This window comes from Crinia signifera, chromosome 1, assembly GCF_055691185.1.
Source record: "Crinia signifera chromosome 1, ASM5569118v1, whole genome shotgun sequence".
Taxonomy (NCBI): domain Eukaryota; kingdom Metazoa; phylum Chordata; class Amphibia; order Anura; family Myobatrachidae; genus Crinia; species Crinia signifera.
In genome coordinates, this window is record NC_139217.1 from 97439572 (window position 1) to 97460668 (window position 21097).

Here is a 21097-nt window from a genome sequence, read left to right on the forward strand (position 1 = left end):
ATGGCCGACGACCATCGAAGGCAGGGCCGCACGCTCCACCCGCTCACGCAAGCTTAGACCACACGGACAATCGTCCGTGTGAAAGCTTGTATTTGGGCGGAGAGCTGACATCCGGCGATGTCAGCTTTCCGCCCCCATCACTGGCGTCATAGCCTCATTACCATGCATACGCCCCGCGTTTGCATGGGAACGCCCATGAAACGCTGGGCGTATACATAGGTAAATGAGGCTATCAAGCCCCTCACGCCCCTATACGCCCCCTTTGCGGCGTATAATTTTTGTGTGCGGCGATTTCGCCTGCACATGCGCAGAGTGAGCTCTGCGCATGTGCAGAGTGAAAACATCGGCGGTACGGCTGCACGCGGGCCGTACCGCACAGATTAGAATAAGGGCCATGGAGAGAGACTGAGATTTTTTTTTTTAACCCTGGATGCTACTTGGACTTAAGAGGATACAATCTTCGCCAGATGGGATGTTGAGTATGACTTTTATTCACAGGTTCCGATGTGGATTCTCTAGGACAAAATAGGAGGCCCATGTTGGACCCTATAGGTCAGTATGTATGAATGTATGTAGTATGTTTTTAAGTGTTATTTTTACAGGTGTGAGTGTGTGTATGTTCTTGGGGTATTGGTTCTGTATTAGGACTACAAGTCCCATTAATACCCTGCATGCGAGGACTTGTGGTTCTCCAAGTCCCTGCATGTGGGGTAGCTTGCAGGGTCCTGTAGTTCTACTACAAAACCCAAAATTTAATTTTAACCATTATACCCTTTTGACATCATCACCCCAAAACCCACAGTCATGGGGTGGCAGAGACAGCCACAGGCTTCAACCCAGGCCAGGGATCACCTGGAGAGGGGACCCCTAATGTAAAAAGTGTCCCCTGGCTGTGGCATGACACTGCTGGCTGTTTGAGCCCAATGCAGTTTTTTTTCCGAAATACATGGGACCCCCTACTCCTTTTTTCTCCATATTTTCAGAACCAGGACCAGTAAAGAGTCTGGTGCTGGTTATGGAGATATGGGAAACCCCATTTGATTTTTTCCCACCTGTATTTCTGCAACCTGGACCGGCTTAATGAGCCTGTGTGGGTTATGCTTGTGTGGGGGACCCCAAACCATTTTTAAAAATTATTTATTTTTCTACTTTTTACACAGAGAAGCCTGCATGGATATGACTGATCTGTGCAGGCTTCCATTTTCCATTTGTTTTTACTTCTGAATTCGTAGCCAAATTTAGCAGTACGAATGATAGCAAATTTCACAACCACCATAGAACTCATGGCCATATACGGCCGAGTTCTATCATACAGCTAAATTTGACTGAGTTACAGTTCTTTAATATGGCAAACCAGCCGAATTTCAGCTATTATTAAATTATCCCCGCAGTATATTACATTGAATGAGTAGGAATTAGTGCTTTCGTACCCATTTGATCAGGATACAGTGCAAATCTCGGCGGTCGGGAACCCGGCGTTCAAAATTCCGACGCCGGAATCCCGACCGCTGAAATCCCGACACGTTCTCCCTCTGGGGGTGTCCACGACACCCCCGGAGGGAGAATAAATTAGTGTGCTCTTGTGGTTTGCTCTTGTGGTTTGCAACCACAAGAGGTGGTCCTCCTTTAGTGTAGAATACCTGCCTGAGCAGGATCTGGCCAAAAGAGCTTCAAAACTCATGATAGTGTCATGTGTCCAGCACAGGAACAGGCTGATGTGTATAACTATTGATTTGCCTATACAGTAAATATATGTTCTGTTTAGGTTTTTTATGAATGATTTATCAATAAAGGTCGATAGATGTATGTAAATCAATGCAAACAGGCTTATAGACACAAATATAGGAATATGCAATATTTATGTCAGATTTTACTTCACAGTTTATCTACACTACTGATAATCTACAAGTTTTTCATACTGTATAAACTCTGTTTTATCTTGTATGTTTGCATTTCTTTCTCTTAAATATTTTTTTAAAATATTTGCAATGAAAATGAAATTCTAATTAAAAAAAAATTCAAATAGTTAAAGTGTATATTTGAATATGTATTGCAGAAAAATCTATTGAATTATCTCCTGGAGGACCAGTTCCATGTACTGTACATTGAGAAATGTAGTGGTTCTTTTTTTTAGTACAAATATTTCCCTCAGTACAGTATTTTTTAGATCTACTGTACTTACTATACCAGAATCAAAGCTTCAATATTACTCAAGAGAACAATATGATTCATATGCAATATGCATACTTCAAAAGGTAGTGAGTACAGAAAAAATAACCAGCAAATTCAAGAAACAAGCTATTCATTTGATCACCGATTGAATAGAAGCTCCTCTTGTTTAGGCAAGGTATATATGTCTCACAGGGAAAGAAATCTTGGATGTTGTATTCACATAAACCTCCTTTACAACCCAGTAAAATTGTCTTTGCTTGTAGTAAATGTGGTTGTGCTTCCCTGACACAATGTGAGAAAAGGAAAAATGTGCTGATGGGCACTCTCCGAGGTCAGAAGAGGTATAAAAATAGTGAAAAAAGAAATAAATGAGTACCATACCAGGCTTACTGATGTAAAGAATTTGAGATTTATGAAGAGGAAGGAATTTTACAGTTTCTTTCCTTTTACCCTGTTTTTCAAAGTGACATCCAGCAGAAAACCTAAAGACAAAATCCTAAAGAACTACCAAACACAAGCTTTCATTAAGGTCAAACTAATATTAAAAAATTATGTTTTTCTGTTATATGAATTTATCCTTCATTTCCATTTTTTACATCATCTTTTTTTTTTTTTTTTTAACTGTTTTTTATTATTTTTCAAAGAGTACAGACAGAAGATGTCAAGCCATAATGTACAACAAGGAATAATCAATTGTTTAAAATCATTCATGACATAAAGCAATTATTATCATGTGACTAGAGGTCCAAAAGAGGAAAGACTTGATCAGAGGTGTATGGAACATCTGAGACATAAAATCCAGTACTTTAGTAGTAGTTTTTTAAAGATCGCAAACAATATAGTAAATAATGGAAACAGCTGTTTAAGTTGAACGGAACTTGGCCAGTCAGAAAAATTAATACACAGACAAGCTTTAGGCTGAGTGGTCAAGGAAGTCTGAAAGTTAATGTTGATATACAAGAATAACTTATTCCAAAAACTTCTAATTTTATAACAGTAACAAAAAGTAATAGAAGGTGGCTTCCGCACCCCACATTTTGGGCATCACCCCTCATCACCAGGCATGAAGTGGACTCGGATGTTAGGAGGGAGATATGCTCTGTGAATGGTCCTGAAGTGGACTTCTTGTAGATATGCCGAGTGCAAAAATCTCACAGTGGATTCATAATGAGACATTAAGTCACTAACAGAGGTCAGGGAAGATATATTGTGGTGCCAACTGTCAACTAGTTTGGTTAAATGAGGTTTGGAGGGGAGATTGATTAGTAGGCAATATACAGTTGTGTTCATAAGTTTACAGAATTTGTGATTTTCTGGCCATTTGTCAGAGAATATGAATGATAACTCACAAACTTTTCTTTCAATCGTGGTTAGTGGTTGGGTGAAGCCATTTATTGTCAAGCAACTGTGTTTACTCTTTTTAAATCATAATGACAAAAGAAACTATCCAAATGACTCTAATCAAAAGTTTACATACACTGGAGATTTTGGCGACATACAGATGTAGCCCTCTTCATCATTGCAGGGGTTGGCGATTCTATCACCAGCCCCGGCCAGCCCACAAAAAAAGGGTCAAATTGAGACTACCCCACCCCCACCTGTGCTGACACACTTGCAGGCCAACTTGTGTCATCAATTAAGTCATTTATTAGCACAACCACATTAGTCATTCCATTATTTTATTTTCTTTACTTACTCTTACTTAACTCACACACAGGTAGTCACATAGCAACATCCAGACCATCCCCGATCCCCAGGAGAGTGCACGGTCCACCCTCCCTATACAAACTTACCAACCAGGGTCCTTTGGACAGACCCAGGACCAGCAGCACCTAACCGCCACCCCCCGCCACACACACACACACACCCAGGTAGAGCGCGATACAGCATATATTTTTCCATACTCTATCTTCTACCTTAATAGTTCACAACTTGGGGTACTCGTACCCCCGGGAAATAAACTACAGATGAGTTGGGGTACTTTAAAATAATATTGGTAATGACAGAAGAAGTGGAAGAAGTCTCCAGATAGCAGAAGAAGTCTCCCAGTGCCATGGAGATTAACCACATTGTGTCACTTCTTGTTCCGCCTGCAGCCTCATCAGCATCTCCCTGTGATTTTGCCTGGCCAGAAATCCATTGGGAGGTACCTATGCTGCTCTCAGACATCAGCGTTCATCGCCCCCGTGTTGACATGGGTGTAGGAAGCAGAGGCATTATGATTACAGGTATTAATGGGAACCACAGAGACAGTACACAGCCAGTGGCCAGAGACTGGGGGACCCAATTCTTGACCACACACTACTCCTCCACTAATCCTTAATATAAGGACACCCATAAGGATATACATACCGCTCTTTTCCACTACACTCGTTTGTACAGATGGACCCATGCTTATCTTTGCTCCTGATGCACCGGAGTGTCCTGCTTGCCAAGAATGGGACGCGCGTGCATGTTAGTTGCTCGCGTGCTCCATTCATAGCAATAATAGTAATTTTTGTACAGTCAATTATAGATTATAGATAATACTCTCTATCACTAGTTCATTTCTATGCTGTTGTGATCTAGATGCATTTATTAAACTATACATGTTCTTTATAAATAGACTCATTCTGAAGAAAATAAAAAAATAATTTTGTCATTTTAGCCATAACATTTATAAAATAATTTCTTAGTGGTGCAAAGAATTTTTATCTATCTTATCACTGTTAAAGATTAGCCTGGAACCAAAAATGTAAGTTCACAGTTCCCAGTCAACCATGCTGACCTTGCTGTTGGAAGAGGTAGGCAAATACTGAATGGGTATGTCACAGGTGCACAAGGGACTTAATGAAATATCTCTCTTAACCCCTTCCTGACAGAGCCAGTTTTTGCGTTCCTGACAGAGCCCTTTTTTTCAAATCTGACATGTCTCACTTAAGTGGGGATAACTTTTTTTTGCTTTTACTTATCCCAGTGATTTTGAGATTGTTTTTTCGTGACACATTGTACTTCAAATTAGTGGTAAATTTGGGTCGATACAGTCTGTGTTTTTTTGTGAAAAATACCAAAATATCGTGAAAAAATGGAAAATTTAGCGATTTGCAAAATGTTAAATTTTCTGCTTGTGAGACAAATAATCTTACCACTCAAAATAGTGAATAACTAACATAGACCATATGTCTACTTTATGTTGACATCATTATTTCAACTTCCTTTTAATTTTTTGGGACACTAGGAGGCTTCAAATATGAATAGCAAATTCTCAAATTTTCAAGAAAATTTCAAACACTGATTTTTTTAGGGACCAGTTCAGTTCTGATGTGACTTTGAGGGACTTGTATGTGAGACACCCCCATAAATGATGCCATTTCAAAAACTGCACCCCTCACAGTATTCAAAACAGCATTTTGGAAGTTTGTTAACCCTTTAGGTGTTTCACAGGAATTAAAACAAAGTGTAGGTGAAATTTCAAAATTTCTTTTTTTTTGCAGATTTGCAATTTTAATACATTTTTCTAAGGAACACAGTACATTTTACTAGAGAAATGTGACTGAAAATTGATTCCCCCAATTCTTTTGTTTTCATAAATATCCTATATGTGGCCCTAGTGTGCACGGTGACCAAACCACAGGCTTCATAATAGAAGGAGCACCTACTTGATTTTGGAGCCTCCTTTTTATGAGATTATTTTTTAGGCACCATGTAGGTTTCTAGGCACCATAAGATGCTAAAAGTTAGGAACCCCCCCACAAGTGACCCCATTTTGCAAACTACACCCCTCAGGGAATTCATCTAGGGGTATAGTGTACATTTCAAACCCCCAGGGGTTTCACCAATTGTGGTACAACTGGGCAGTGAAAATGAAAAATTATTTTTTTTACACAAAAATACAGTTCTGGCTCCAAATTTGTCATTTTCAGAAGGTATGAAGGAGACAAAGCACCCCAAAATATGTGCCCCAATTTCTCCCGAGTACGGCAATGCCTCACATGTGACCAAAAAATACCAGTTGGGTGCATGGCAGGACTCAGAAGGGAAGGAGTGATTTTTGGATTTTGCAGCTCAGATTCTGGTGGAATTTTGGTGGGTGCTATGTCGCATTAGCAAGACCCCCAAAGCACCAATACAGTGGAACCCCCCCACAAGTCACCCCATTTTGAAAACTACACCCCTCAGGGAATTCATCTAGGGGTATAGTGTACATTTCAAACCCCCAGGGGTTTCACCAATTTTGATACAAGTGGGCAGTGAAAATGAAAAATTACATTTTTTTACACAAAAATGCAGTTCTGGCTCAAAATTTTTCATTTTCAGAAGGTATGAAGGAGAAAAAGCACCCCAAAATCTGTGCCCCAATTTCTCCCGAGTACGGCAATGCCTCACATGTGACCAAAAAATACCAGTTGGGTGCATGGCAGGACTCAGAAGGGAAGGAGTGATTTTTGGATTTTGCAGCACAGATTCTGGTGGAATGAATGGTGGGTGCTATGTTGCACCAATACAGTGGAACCCCCCCACAAGTCACCCCATTTTGCAAAGTACACCCCTCAGGGAATTCATCTAGGGGTATAGTGTACATTTCAAACCCCCAGGGGTTTCACCAATTTTGATACAAGTGGGCAGTGAAAATGAAAAATTACATTTTTTTACACAAAAATGCAGTTCTGGCTCAAAATTTTTCATTTTCAGAAGGTATGAAGGAGAAAAAGCACCCCAAAATATGTGCCCCAATTTCTCCCGAGTACGGAAATGCCTCACATGTGACCAAAAAATACCAGTTGGGTGCATGGCAGGACTCAGAACGGAAGGAGTGATTTTTGGATTTTGCGGCTCAGATTCTGGTGGAATTTTGGTGGGTGCTATGTCGCATTAGCAAGACCCCCCAAGCACCAATACAGTGGAACCCCCCCACAAGTCACCCCATTTTGAAAACTACACCCCTCAGGGAATTCATCTAGGGGTATAGTGTACATTTCAAACCCCCAGGGGTTTCACAAATTTTGATACAAGTGGGCAGTGAAAATGAAAAATTACATTTTTTACACAAAAATGCAGTTCTGGCTCGAAATTTTTCATTTTCAGAAGGTATGAAGGAGAAAAAGCACCCCAAAATCTGTGCCCCAATTTCTCCCGAGTACGGCAATGCCTCACATGTGACCAAAAAATACCAGTTGGGTGCATGGCAGGACTCAGAACGGAAGGAGTGATTTTTGGATTTTGCAGCTCAGATTCTGGTGGAATTTTGGTGGGTGCTATGTCGCATTAGCAAGACCCCCCAAGCACCAATACAGTGGAACCCCCCCACAAGTCACCCCATTTTGAAAACTACACCCCTCAGGGAATTCATCTAGGGGTATAGTGTACATTTCAAACCCCCAGGGGTTTCACCAATTTTGATACAAGTGGGCAGTGAAAATGAAAAATTACATTTTTTTACACAAAAATGCAGTTCTGGCTCAAAATTTTTCATTTTCAGAAGGTATGAAGGAGAAAAAGCACCCCAAAATCTGTGCCCCAATTTCTCCCGAGTACGGAAATGCCTCACATGTGACCAAAAAATACCAGTTGGGTGCATGGCAGGACTCAGAAGGGAAGGAGTGATTTTTGGATTTTGCAGCACAGATTTTGGTGGAATGAATGGTGGGTGCTATGTTGCACCAATACAGTGGAACCCCCCCACAAGTCACCCCATTTTGCAAAGTACACCCCTCAGGGAATTCATCTAGGGGTATAGTGTACATTTCAAACCCCCAGGGGTTTCACCAATTTTGATACAAGTGGGCAGTGAAAATGAAAAATTACATTTTTTTACACAAAAATGCAGTTCTGGCTCAAAATTTTTCATTTTCAGAAGGTATGAAGGAGACAAAGCACCCCAAAATCTGTGCCCCAATTTCTCCCGAGTACGGCAATGCCTCACATGTGACCAAAAAATACCATTTGGGTGCATGGCAGGACTCAGAAGGGAAGGAGTGATTTTTGGATTTTGCAGCTCAGATTCTGGTGGAATGTTGGTGGGTGCTATGTGGCATTAGCAAGACCCCCCAAGCACCAATACAGTGGAACCCCCCCACAAGTCACCCCATTTTGCAAACTACACCCCTCAGGGAATTCATCTAGGGGTATAGTGTACATTTCAAACCCCCAGGGGTTTCACCAATTTTGATACAAGTGGGCAGTGAACATGAAAAATTACATTTTTTACACAAAAATGCAGTTCTGGCTCAAAATTTTTCATTTTCAGAAGGTATGAAGGAGAAAAAGCACCCCAAAATCTGTGCCCCAATTTCTCCCGAGTACGGCAATGCCTCACATGTGACCAAAAAATACCAGTTGGGTGCATGGCAGGACTCAAAAGGGAAGGAGTGATTTTTGGATTTTGCAGCTCAGATTCTGGTGGAATTTTGGTGGGTGCTATGTCGCATTAGCAAGACCCCCCAAGCACCAATACAGTGGAACCCCCCCACAAGTCACCCCATTTTGAAAACTACACCCCTCAGGGAATTCATCTAGGGGTATAGTGTACATTTCAAACCCCCAGGGGTTTCACCAATTTTGATACAAGTGGGCAGTGAACATGAAAAATTACATTTTTTACACAAAAATGCAGTTCTGGCTCAAAATTTTTCATTTTCAGAAGGTATGAAGGAGAAAAAGCACCCCAAAATCTGTGCCCCAATTTCTCCCGAGTACGGCAATGCCTCACATGTGACCAAAAAATACCAGTTGGGTGCATGGCAGGACTCAGAAGGGAAGGAGTGATTTTTGGATTTTGCAGCACAGATTCTGGTGGAATGAATGGTGGGTGCTATGTTGCACCAATACAGTGGAACCCCCCCACAAGTCACCCCATTTTGCAAACTACACCCCTCAGGGAATTCATCTAGGGGTATAGTGTACATTTCAAACCCCCAGGGGTTTCACCAATTTTGATACAAGTGGGCAGTGAAAATGAAAAATTACATTTTTTTACACAAAAATGCAGTTCTGGCTCAAAATTTTTCATTTTCAGAAGGAATGAAGGAGACAAAGCACCCCAAAATCTGTGCCCCAATTTCTCCCGAGTACGGCAATGCCTCATGTGTGACCAAAAAGTGGCAGGACTCAGAAGGGAAGGAGTGATATTTGGATTTTGCAGCACAAATTCTGGTGGAATGATGGTGGGTGCTATGTCGCATTAGCAAGACCCCCAAAGCACCAATACAGTGGAACCCCCCCACAAGTGACCCCATTTTGCAAACTACACCCCTCAGGGAATTCATCTAGGGGTATAGTGTACATTTCAAACCCCCAGGGGTTTCACCAATTTTGATAAAACTGGGCAGTGAACATGAAAAATTACATTTTTTTACACAAAAATGCAGTTCTGGCTCAAAATTTTTCATTTTCACAAGGAATGAAGGAGACAAAGCACCCCAAAATCTGTGCCCCAATTTCTCCCGAGTACGGCAATGCCTCACATGTGACCAAAAAATACCAGTTGGGTGCATGGCAGGACTCAGAAGGGAAGGAGTGATTTTTGGATTTTGCGGCTCAGATTCTGGTGGAATGAATGGTGGGTGCTATGTGGCATTAGCAAGACCCCCGAAGCACGGTGAAATTATGAACCTAATATTCCATAGATGTGTGGTATATTTTAAAACACTCCTTTATACATAGGCCGGGTTTGTCGGGGCAAGTGTCACACTGGAAAATAGTTTGCTTTCTTATTCCCTTTTTATAGCAAACTTTGCACCTTTTTTGTGTCCTGCCCTTTTTTCCAGTGGAGGGGATTTCATCAGGAAAATGCTGCCCTGGTACAATACGGGGGCCAGTACTAGAAGTACTGGGGCCCTCTGCCTGCTGGTTCCCAAATATTAGGCCCTTTATGACTTCCTCTTGAAAGTGCATAAATGTCCCCCTCTGGCCGGTAGAACGGAATAGCACGTAAGCGTTATACAGTGCCATCTGGATGATATACACGGCCACCTTCTTGTACCAGATTTTTGTTTTCCGCAGGGCACTGTACGGCTTCAGTACCTGATCTGAAAGATCCACTCCGCCCATGTACCTATTGTAATCCAGGATACAATTAGGTTTGGAGGTGTGGGTACTGGTACCTCGTACAGGGACGGAGGTGGTACTGTCTCCGTGAATTGTTGTCAGTATAAGGACATCCCTCTTGTCCTTATATTTGACCAACAACATATTTTCGTTGCATATTCCCCTGCTTTCACCCCTTCTCATTACTTGGGCAATGTGCGTTTTTGGGAGGCCTCTTTGGTTCTTGCGCACAGTACCGCAAGCTGCTGTACCTCTTGAACCAAGGGCCTTAAACAGGGGGATGCTAGTGTAAAAGTTATCCACATAGAGGTGATAACCTTTATCCAGGAAGGGGTGCACTAAATCCCAGACAATTTTCCCACTAACACCTACGAGGGAGGGGGGGCATTCTGGCGGTTGAATTCTTGAATCCTTCCCTTCATAAACCCTAAACCTGTGGGTGTACCCTGAGGTGCTTTCACACAGTTTATACATTTTTATGCCATACCTTGCCCTCTTACTGGGAAGGTACTGGCGGAATTTAACCCTTCCTTTAAAATGTATAAGGGACTCGTCGATACAAATAAATTTTTCAGGGATGTACACCTCTTCAAATTTGGCACTGAAATGATCAATGACCGGCCTGACTTTGAATAGCCGGTCAAAGGTGGGATCATCTCTGGGTGGGCACTGTGCATTATCGGTGTAATGTATAAATTTAAGAATTGTCTCAAATCGAGTCCGGGGCATGGCCATACGGTAAAATGGAGTACTGTACAGAACATCTGTACTCCAATATTGCCTAATTTCTGGCTTTTTTACTATGCCCATATGAAACACCAGACCCCAAAACGTCATCATCTCTACTGCATCTACAGGGGTCCACCTAGCAAATGATGACGTGGGGTTTTGAGCAATAAACTGCTGGGCATATAAATTAGTTTGGTCCACCATTAAATTTATAAAATCATCAGAGAAAAATAATTTGAAAAAGTCAATTTCTCTGAGACCTGTGGAATCAAATTGGATTCCTGGCATGGCCAAAAACTCAGGAACCTGGGGCTCAAAATTGTCTGGTGGTGGGGTCCATACTAGATCAATTATTGGGGGGGGAATCTCAGCTGATCTACGGGGGCGTCTTTGAGGGGGTCCCTCATCACCAGAGGAGGAAGAGGAGCTTAAGACGAATCCTTCAAATTCCCCGCTTGCATCACTGCCTGTGTCAGAGTCAGAGGCAAGCATGGCATATGCCTCCTCCACTGAATACATTCTCCTGGATGACTGGGAGGACATTTGGGAGGACATTTGGGAGGACATTTGGGAGGACATTTGGGATGCCATTTTTATTTTTGTGTTACTGGTAGTGAAATGTTTCAACACGTGTATAGTGTAGGGGGGGGGTACAAACTTTATTTCAATCCGGGGGGTATGTAGTGTGTATGTGGTGCAGAAAAAAAAAAATACTTTATACCAATAAAAAAAAAAAAAATGAAGGGGTTAAAAATAAAAAATTGAAGGGGTTAAAAAAAAAAAAAAAAGGTCCTGCGCCAAAAATTGAGCACAGATGTTGGTCAGTAACGTCTGTCACTGAACAGCGCTCAAAGGCAACAGGAATCTGATCAAAAAAAAAAAAAAAAATTGATCAACCCTGTGCCGAAAAAGCTGATCAGTGATGTACGTCACTGATCGGCGCACAGTGGCCACAGGACACCCACAAAATCAGTGTGTGTAAAAAAAAAATTAAAAAAAGACCCCACAGCACTCACAAAAAAAAAAAAAGGTGATCAGTGATGCGACACTGATTACCAGTGAGGGACAGCAGGTGCACAACCTTTGGTGCAACTGACAGTGCAACTGGCAGCAACTGACAGGTATATATATAAAAAAAAAAACCTCTGCGCCCCCAAAAAGTTGCTGATCAGCACAGATATACTGATCAGCACAAAAGGGGGGGTAGCAGACACAAAATATACACTCTCTATCACTCTCTGTCACTATCTCTCTCTATCTCTCTATCTCTCACTATCTCTCACTATCTATCACTCTAGGACACTGCAGCAGCAGCACTGACAGTTATATGTATAAAAAAAAACTGCACCCCCAAAAAGGGGGGGTAGCAGACACAAAATATACACTCTCTATCACTCTCTGTCACTATCTCTCTCTATCTCTCTATCTCTCACTATCTATCACTATCTATCACTCTATGACACTGCAGCAGCAGCACTGACAGTTATATATATAAAATAAAACCCCTGCACCCCCAAAAAGGGGGGGTAGCAGACACAAATCTCTCTATCTCTCTACCTCTCACTATCTATCACTATCTATCACTATCTATCACTGTATGACACTGCAGCAGCAGCACTGACAGTTATATATATATAGAAAACCCCTGCACCCCCAAAAAGGGGGGGTAGCAGACACAAAATATAGCTCTCTCTGTCACTATCTCTCTATCTCTCTCTATCTCTCTCTATCTCTCTCTCTATCTCTCTATCACACTGCAGCAGCAGCAGGAAGTCTCAGGAAGTCAGATCCAGGAAGCGTCCAGCACGCTACAAGCAGTGATAAGGTGATCAGGTAAGGTATTTGCAAGGATCAGGTAAGTATTAGCAAGGATCAGGTCGGTATTCACGGCAGGCAGGCACGGTGACCGTTCTGCACGCTATTCCAGACCGGAATGGCGTCTGCAGCGCAGTCACCGTCAGTTTAAATGTCGCGCCTTGGCTGTGATTGGTCCGTGGGTCCCACGGACCAATCACAGCCTTGGGGGCAGGTGGGGTGAGGGTGGGGTGAGGTGTCATCGTCACCGATGACCCCCTCATGCCCCCTGACGCCCGGCGGTGATTGACACCTGTGTTACCGAGCGTCCGATTCGCTGGTAACACAGGAAAACGCTGTGAATGGCTGTTCACACTGAACAGCCAATCACAGCGATCGCCGACGGGGGGGCGACATCGCAGCCCCCCCTGGGCATGCAGGGACATGTCTGCTGTCAGGGACAGCAGACATCGTCCCTCTGTCACTGCGTCTCGAGACGCAGTGACAGTTTAAACTCATGACGTACATTTATGCCATGTGTCGGGAAGTACCTCCCGGCCATGACGTAAATGTACGTCAAATGTCGGGAAGGGGTTAAAGGCATTTTTGCAAAGCTATAAATTTTATGTCCCCGTAGAATTTCCTGCAAACAATTGCTGTTCTATAGATTTGTATTTTGTTTTATGGTCTACCAATACCGCCTGTAGACAGGATAAATAGGTGAGAAAATAAAAAGTATCATTTTACAAATTCCAAGACACATAAAATGCATTTAAATCCTTTGAGTGTTTACAGAATTGAACAAACATAATGCATTGTCTGTAAAAGTGTGTTGCTAATAAAGTAAAAAAAAAACTGAAATGGTTGTAATTTTTTTAAATTGCAAAACCTATTTCACTCTGATTTTACACTGCTTATGTACCTGCACCCTTTTTTTTTCAGAAATTTGTGGAGCACAATTTTTTTTTTCTGCAAGACCATGAGCATAATTCAAGGATGCAGACAACCCAAAGGTTTAGCTGCATATCTGATGGTGTCAGATATGCACATTCCACAGGTTCGGCAGCTTGTCACTCAGGCGGTTTACTGGTTGGCCCAGGGGTGGAATTAGGCAGCTTCCCAGAAAATAGTAGCTTGTCAGCCTCATTTTGTGGGAATGCTGGAGCCAGTGGCTTTATCCTTGGAAGCAGCTTCACTGGCTTCCGCTGTGGATATTGCAGGTCATGTTAAGTAACCAGAAGGTTCTGATTCTGCATCTTTGGATACAGCAGCAGCTCAGGAAGTCATAAAGTACTTACAGTATTTACAGAGCCTCAGCATATTATCACATACATTATTATCACACAGTAGCTGCATCCAAAGAAGAAGATGCTGTGTGAATACTGTACAATGCATCCTTAACTCATGCTCCATGTCCAGGACTGTGGTAATCAGAGTCATTTCTTCTAACCTTCCAGGTGTGATTATACACTTGCAAATACTGTACCTTTTTTTACAATTCTGCTGTCTGACAGGACACAAATACATATCAAAATCACTGCACTGTACAAAATACAATATATATTTTAATAAGATGTATCAATTCTTACTTTGTTTAATTACTGTGTTGCCCCTTTAGCAACTGTGAGCATACAATAAGGATGTGACTACATATCAAAGGTGTACAAATGCATAAAATGGAGATATAGGCTGTATGCAATCACCATGTCAACAATAACAATGACGACAGTCATTGTTGACAGATACAATGTCACATTTTTTAAATATCATCATGAAACATGTCATCTACAGAATACATACATGTTCACAATGTCAACATGTGCACATTGCTGACATTATAGTTAGGCTACAGGTGGGGAGGGTTGGGTTTAGGCTGGAGGTAGGGAGGCTTGGGGTTAGGTTTCAGGAGAGGAGGAATGAGGTTAGGTTTCAAGGGGGGGGGTGTTAGGTTTAAGTTGTAAGGTGTATGGGTTTAGGAATAGTGGTAGCATACCACTACAGATGAGTCTGTCGGAACTCTATTGACTGCAGGACCACACAGAGCTGATGATTAAAGCTGCTGCACTACTGTCAATGTTTTGGTAACATTCTATTCATGTTGACATGGTCAGCGATTACATGGTATTCATGTTATATGCCCCATGTCCACATTATGACTATGTCAACACAGTCATGTCAACATCTCAAAATGATGACTGTTGACAAAAAAAACAACCCAATACAGACAATATACCTAGAAAAAAAAAACATATGTTCTTGATCAAATGTGGTAATTATGTTAATTAAGTTAAAGCATTTGATAAGAGTAGTTTATTCTACCACAGATTCTGTATTAAACAGTACATTGTACCTGAGTATCACTGTGACATTAAACACTTACACTAGAAGCTTAAACCACACTTTTGATGGAAACAAGGCTACACTCATGCTGTATAATGTATATATATATATATATATATATATATATATATATATATATATATATATATATATATATATATATATATATATAAATGCTACACTTAAAAGAAAAATAAATCTATAAGGAGCTTTAACATACTTTGAAAATTAAATTGACCAGTATGTGGAACAATTGGGAAATGTGCAAATTAAATAGATGATGGTTATTATTATTATTATCATTATTATTATTCATAACTATAATTGAAGGTGTATACAAAGCTTGTTTACAAATCAGTCTCATTTGACATAGAAAGTTGGATGCATTTCCAGATGAAGGACTTCATCCCCATCACCAGGAGGAGAAACAAAACTAAACCCCAAAAATAATTGTAGACAAAATAAATTTTAGAAATGCATCTCACATATAAATAAACATTTAGCTAACATGATGATATCAAAATGTATGGTAAATTATGATCTTACTTTGTGCTGTCATCAATGCTGTTTGATTTTCTCCAATATATCGACTGCCAATGAAAATATAATTTTTATAAAGTTTCTTCATGTGAAAATGTATCAAACATTTCCTGTGGTTTTCACCCTATAATTTAAAAAGAAAATATTGTCTTTCAATTATTTTAAATAATGTGATACAGTACCCTTATGTAATAGTACTGTACAAAGTCAAATACAAACTTTTCTAAAAATGTCCATTGCCTTTACAAAGGGCCTCAATCAGACCCACTCGCCGGGCTGGGAATTTGCAGCCTGGGCAATTGTCAAAGGGCCACGGATTTCAAATGTTCCGCAGTGTGCAAGCGCGAGCCATCTTTGAAATCACAGCTAGTGATAGCTGTTTGCAAGTTGATGGAAAGGCAGAATGCAGATGGCTGGCATTTTCTGGGAGTGTCTCGGAAAACGCAGGCATTGCCCGGCCATTGGGAGGGAGGGCCACTGATGTCTCCCCACAGCCTTCACAGCACTGAGTAAGTCTTGGCTTTTAGAGAGAGAAAATCATTCAAAGGTGAGTGGTTGCAAATGGTTTTCTCCCTATGTGCATGGCTGTGAACGTATTTGCAGCCATGTACATGGGTGGGATTTCGCAGGCGCATCTTCACAAACGCTGGCAGCCCAGCGATCAGGTCTGAATTGTGTCCAATGTCCTTTATATTACAAAGCCATGTCCTGATGTAATTAAAATGAATCCTTTACCTACTATACACTAAGGCTAATGATACCAGAACATACACAGTTTACAGAAGTCCCATGACTGCCACAACATTTTGTCTGCATTTACAGTATATCTATATCAACTTCAAATAAAACTGCACTATGATTTCTCACATGGGATTGTTTGCTTAAGTTTTAGCTGTAAATGTTGCAAAAATTAAAAAATTATTGCAACACTATTATATTGAAAATTATTGATTGATGAATGGTGTACGCACATATGGAGAGGAATGGCTCTCCAAGCAGGAACATTTGCATAAAGTATAATAGTTTTTGATCTGTATATACTGTGACAAGGATCACATACACAGGGATTCAAATGAAGACTTTGATCTTTATTTTATAAAGCAGGTCAAAGCATACCAGAGGAATTCCATAGGCTAGCGTAGTTACAGGCAGCAGTATACAGGTAATCACAGCATAAATAGACTTTTGCAAATGATCCAATGGTTCCAACCATAGCCCACACCCCAACCTATTGTTTGGGCAGCTAAACCACCATCAAGAGCATTTGCACTTTGCCATGGAAACACTTATATCAGGAAATCACAGGTGCTGCTGATTACACACCTGGCTTCTACTGCTCCAACACCTGGTCTGGATCAGCCACATTACTCTCATGTGGAGATATGCTGTCTATGCCACAAATCCCTTTATCAAACTGTGTAAAAACACAGCATTATAAAGGATCAAATATAAATTAGAATTTTTTATATTTACGTGAAAATTAATTCTAGTGTATCAACATTTTCTCACTTGAAGTGCTGTTTCCACTTGTCCAAATATTAATTTTGTTTAGTCACCCAGCTATTACATTTTCTAGTCAGGAATCCCCTCCACTGAAAGCCATTTTATTATACAATATATACACTGTAAATAATTATTGGTAGAGAAGAGAAAATCTACTAGTTTCAGACAATAAATTGTTAACATACTATGAAAAAGACAAATTAATTTAGAAACTTTAATTTCTCATTCAATCAAAAAAGATAATTTTTCAGATGTTTAATATAAATATGTTGATGTTATTTTAACATCTTTAAACATTTAGAACTTATAGCAAGCAATCCCACATGAGCAATCATCCTGAAATGTTAACTGAAAATTGATGAAAGACACAAAATCTTTTAAAATAAATTGTTTTGATCATCTCTAATAACATAGTGGAAAAAATAGTTTTCATCTAAATTATCATAGGTGGTTAGATTTAAAATAAATAAAAAAAGGACCTACATAAAACAGTACAGTTCCTTTATAATTCTTAAATCATAGCATCTTTAGTTGTTTTTCTGATTAACTTTGCATTAGTTAGAAATATTGTGTTGCTAAACTGCAAATTTATTAATACAGCATAAAAAACGATTCCCAAACTAAACTTTTTTCCACAACAGTCAAAAAAGATTTAGGAGGTTGTTCAGACTTGATCACTGGGACGCCTTGCGATCAGGTAATTGTCGTGAAATCCTGCCCTTCGTAAGCAGCATATTGCTGTGCAAGGCTTAACATTTTTTGGCCAATTGGCGATTTGCAGAAAATCCATTTGCAAGTGTTCACCATCAAATGATTTTTCCAGTGTGTAGTCTGTGCATAGCTCAGGACTTAATTGGTGGGCGGTATAGAAACAGGCTAATTGGGGCCGTAGCTGATGTCACACGACATCAAACCTCTGGGCATGCCAGTTTTTTCTAACACTCCTAGAAAACAGCTAGTTACAACTCCCATATGCCATCTTCATCAGATTCAGAATCAGCTTTATTTGGCTTGCGTACAGTATACTAAGAATTAGATTTGGATTGCAGGAAGGTAACAAGTAAACAATGACAATACACTTGGTCGTTGCAACAGCCAGGTAGGTACCTTGGGAGGGTGATGGACAAGACAGGGGAGACACAGAGAACATATTTAGGCTGAGCGGCACAGTTCCTAGCCATCCATCAGCAGTGCCATCTTAATCATTGCTACTCACAGGGCAGCAGTAGAGGGGCTCAACATCTCCCCTTCAGCACACCACAGGGGTCAGCCAGCATAGATGGATCCTGAGGCTGTCCCTCTGTGGGCTGAGGGTGGGCCAGTGTGTCAGGGGCCCTGGCTGGAGTTGTGCCTGATGGAGAAAGCCAGGATGTGTGTGTCGGGGGAGAGTCAGTCAGTGAAAGTCAGTGAGGCCAGGGACAGGAGTTGGCCCTCAATAGGCCAATAGGCTGTCCTTGCTGCCCCCCAATATATGAGCTACACCTCCTCCCCTGGGGCTCTTCCATTTGGGGCCACTGCAGGGTTCATCCAGAGCTGGGATTTCCAGTGGGGGCAGATGGGCCCTCTCAGCCCACTGGTGGTCTTGGCCAGAGCATACAGCCCAGGACTATCCTTTGCCATCTCTGCAAAGGATCCTTTGGCCAGGGTTCATTCCCAGTTTCTGCCGCCGGGTGTAGTAACCGAAGCTCCTGCTGGCCAGGATGGGTCCTGGTCAGAGATCCCCTGCATCCCACCATTGGGGGGGCCATGGCTGAAGGTGAAGCCCTCTGTGGTTCCGCCCATCTCTTCCAGGCCTGGGGAATACGCATCCTCCCCTGGGGGAAGTCGGCACCCATGCTCCATTCTCCACTGTCCCCCACTCAGAACTCACGCTCCATCCTGCACAACAGCACACCAGCACACCAATGCTCCCCCTCTCCGTATCCGGCAGCCGAGGATGGGAGCTCCTAGGATGGAAGATGGAAGCTCCACATGCTTGCAACCATTCTCGGCCCCCATCAGATGTAATAAATGTCAATCAACTTATGTACAACCATAGATAAAGTAGCAGTTTTTTTTTTTGCAGGAGGCATTGTGCATGCTGAATATGAGCCGTGCGCATGCAGTCATTCGATTAACCCCGGGCTGTGAATTTGAAGCCATGCAATCAGGTCTGAATAACCCCCTTAATTTTTACCTTACTGCAGCTATGAACAACATTTTAAAATAGCAGTTATCATTTATATATATATATACAGTATATAGGAAAACTTGTGGGAGTAGCACTCATTAATCTGAAGGATGTAGGTGGGTGCAGAATCCTTTGGAAAATTTAGGAAAACTTCATGTCAGAAAGACATATGAGGCAGCACTCCTTATTAAAGATGTAAAAAGTAATTTATTTCATATCATGTGGCCAAGGTTCTAGCCACACATGGACTGGGATGCAACTGATGGCAAAAGTAGAGAGGCAAGGAGACATTAGTTAGCATAGTCACCCAAGTACAGCATCATAAGTAGTCAGGTAGCAGTCAACGGAGCCGTTTCGGCTTATCCAGCCTTCATCCTGGACTGACCCACAATAAATGAGTGCACCAGCCCAGTATATAAGGCTTCCACATAATTGAGTCAATCGAAAACACCAGTGTAATCAAGGGATGCTAAATGGTCATAGGTTCAGCCGTGTTACAGGGAATGCCGGTCGGATCTCCATATAGGGAGTTTCCGGCCATGAGCCAATCAGACGCATCGGTCTAGTACACACCTCTGTGAGTGCTATCACAGATATGGGAAGGCGTCCGGCGTCATAACGCAAGCGTGCGTACCGCGTCACCTAGCAGCCTAGTCTGAACTAGCTCCGGGCAGTCAGATGCTTGAGCGTACGGTCACTAGGCAACGCAGGACGCAGTGTCGGGAGACGCTGAGGTTCCTGGCTGATAAAGCAGTCAGTATTTTCCCTGCACAGAAACAAAAGAACTCACCCAAATATAATTCTCTCTGCACATTTTACATCTGCGCCACCTGCAGTGCGCATGGTTTTGTCCAGCTAAGAAGGATTTTGTCAGAAAGAGTGAACCAAAATAACGCCCTAATTGTGTTGATGGCTAATAAACTACAAATGCCATCACAGATAGATGGCATTAATTGCCACAAAAATATGCCTGGAAAATACTCCTCATTTTACAGGGGTATTTGTCATTAGCCTGCACAGATTAGTCAGATGTGGTTCTCTGAGTCCCTGCATGCGGGGCAGGCTTGCTCGGATTCATAGTTCCACAATAATACATAATAGTTTCTTTCTATTTTGTACACAAAGGCTATCATCCCGTTGCCCACCACCCTAGGGGCACCCTGGACAGCCCCAGGCTTCAATCCTGGAGGGAGGACCCCTTTATTGGGGGGTGCCCACTCCCCCAGGGTCCCTACCCGGGCTGACCAGTCAGGGGGTGAATATTTCGAGTGGGTGCAAGTTTCCCCTGGCTGTGGCATTACCCTGCTGCTCGGTTGGGCCCGGGGCTGGTTCTCAAAATACGGGAGACCTCTACTCCTTTTGTCTTCCTTATTTTGTGAACCAGGACTGGTCTTTTAGCCTGGTGCTGGTTGTAGAAATTCTGGGGATCCCCTACTTAAATTGTTCCCTGAATTTCTAGAACCATGACCGTCTCTGTTATTTTTAACATTTTTTTACACTGCACCTGACTAATCAGTGCAGGCTGCCGACTCGTATTTGTATTTAGCAGCCGTATATATTTATTTTTACCCTCGTCGGTCTTATTTCAGCATCTTAGTAAATTTCCCCCACTGTAAATATTTTTATCAAGTGCTGAAGTATTTTCTCACACTTCAAAAATAAGGATCATATTGACTCCATAGTTGGAGTTAGCATTTAATGTATTGTAAATATGAGGTCATGTAGATCTGTGGTTTATAAATGTGAATTGCGTCCTTAATTGACAAATTATTTTCCAAACAACAGATCAGAGGTTATTTTTTAAATATATCTAATAGGTGTCCA

The 21097-nt window shown here is 41.7% G+C and overlaps 1 protein-coding gene across 1 annotated transcript in view; it reads right to left on the bottom strand.

Moving 5' to 3' along the window:
• The window catches only part of TENM3 (teneurin transmembrane protein 3), a 2716013-nt gene that overhangs the window by 2129811 nt on the left and 565105 nt on the right, over positions 1–21097 (bottom strand). Inside the window, exon 4 of the mRNA XM_083170719.1 lies at positions 15607–15724. The gene's annotated coding sequence lies outside the window, so the exon portion shown is untranslated. The remainder of the gene's footprint in view (positions 1–15606; positions 15725–21097) is intronic.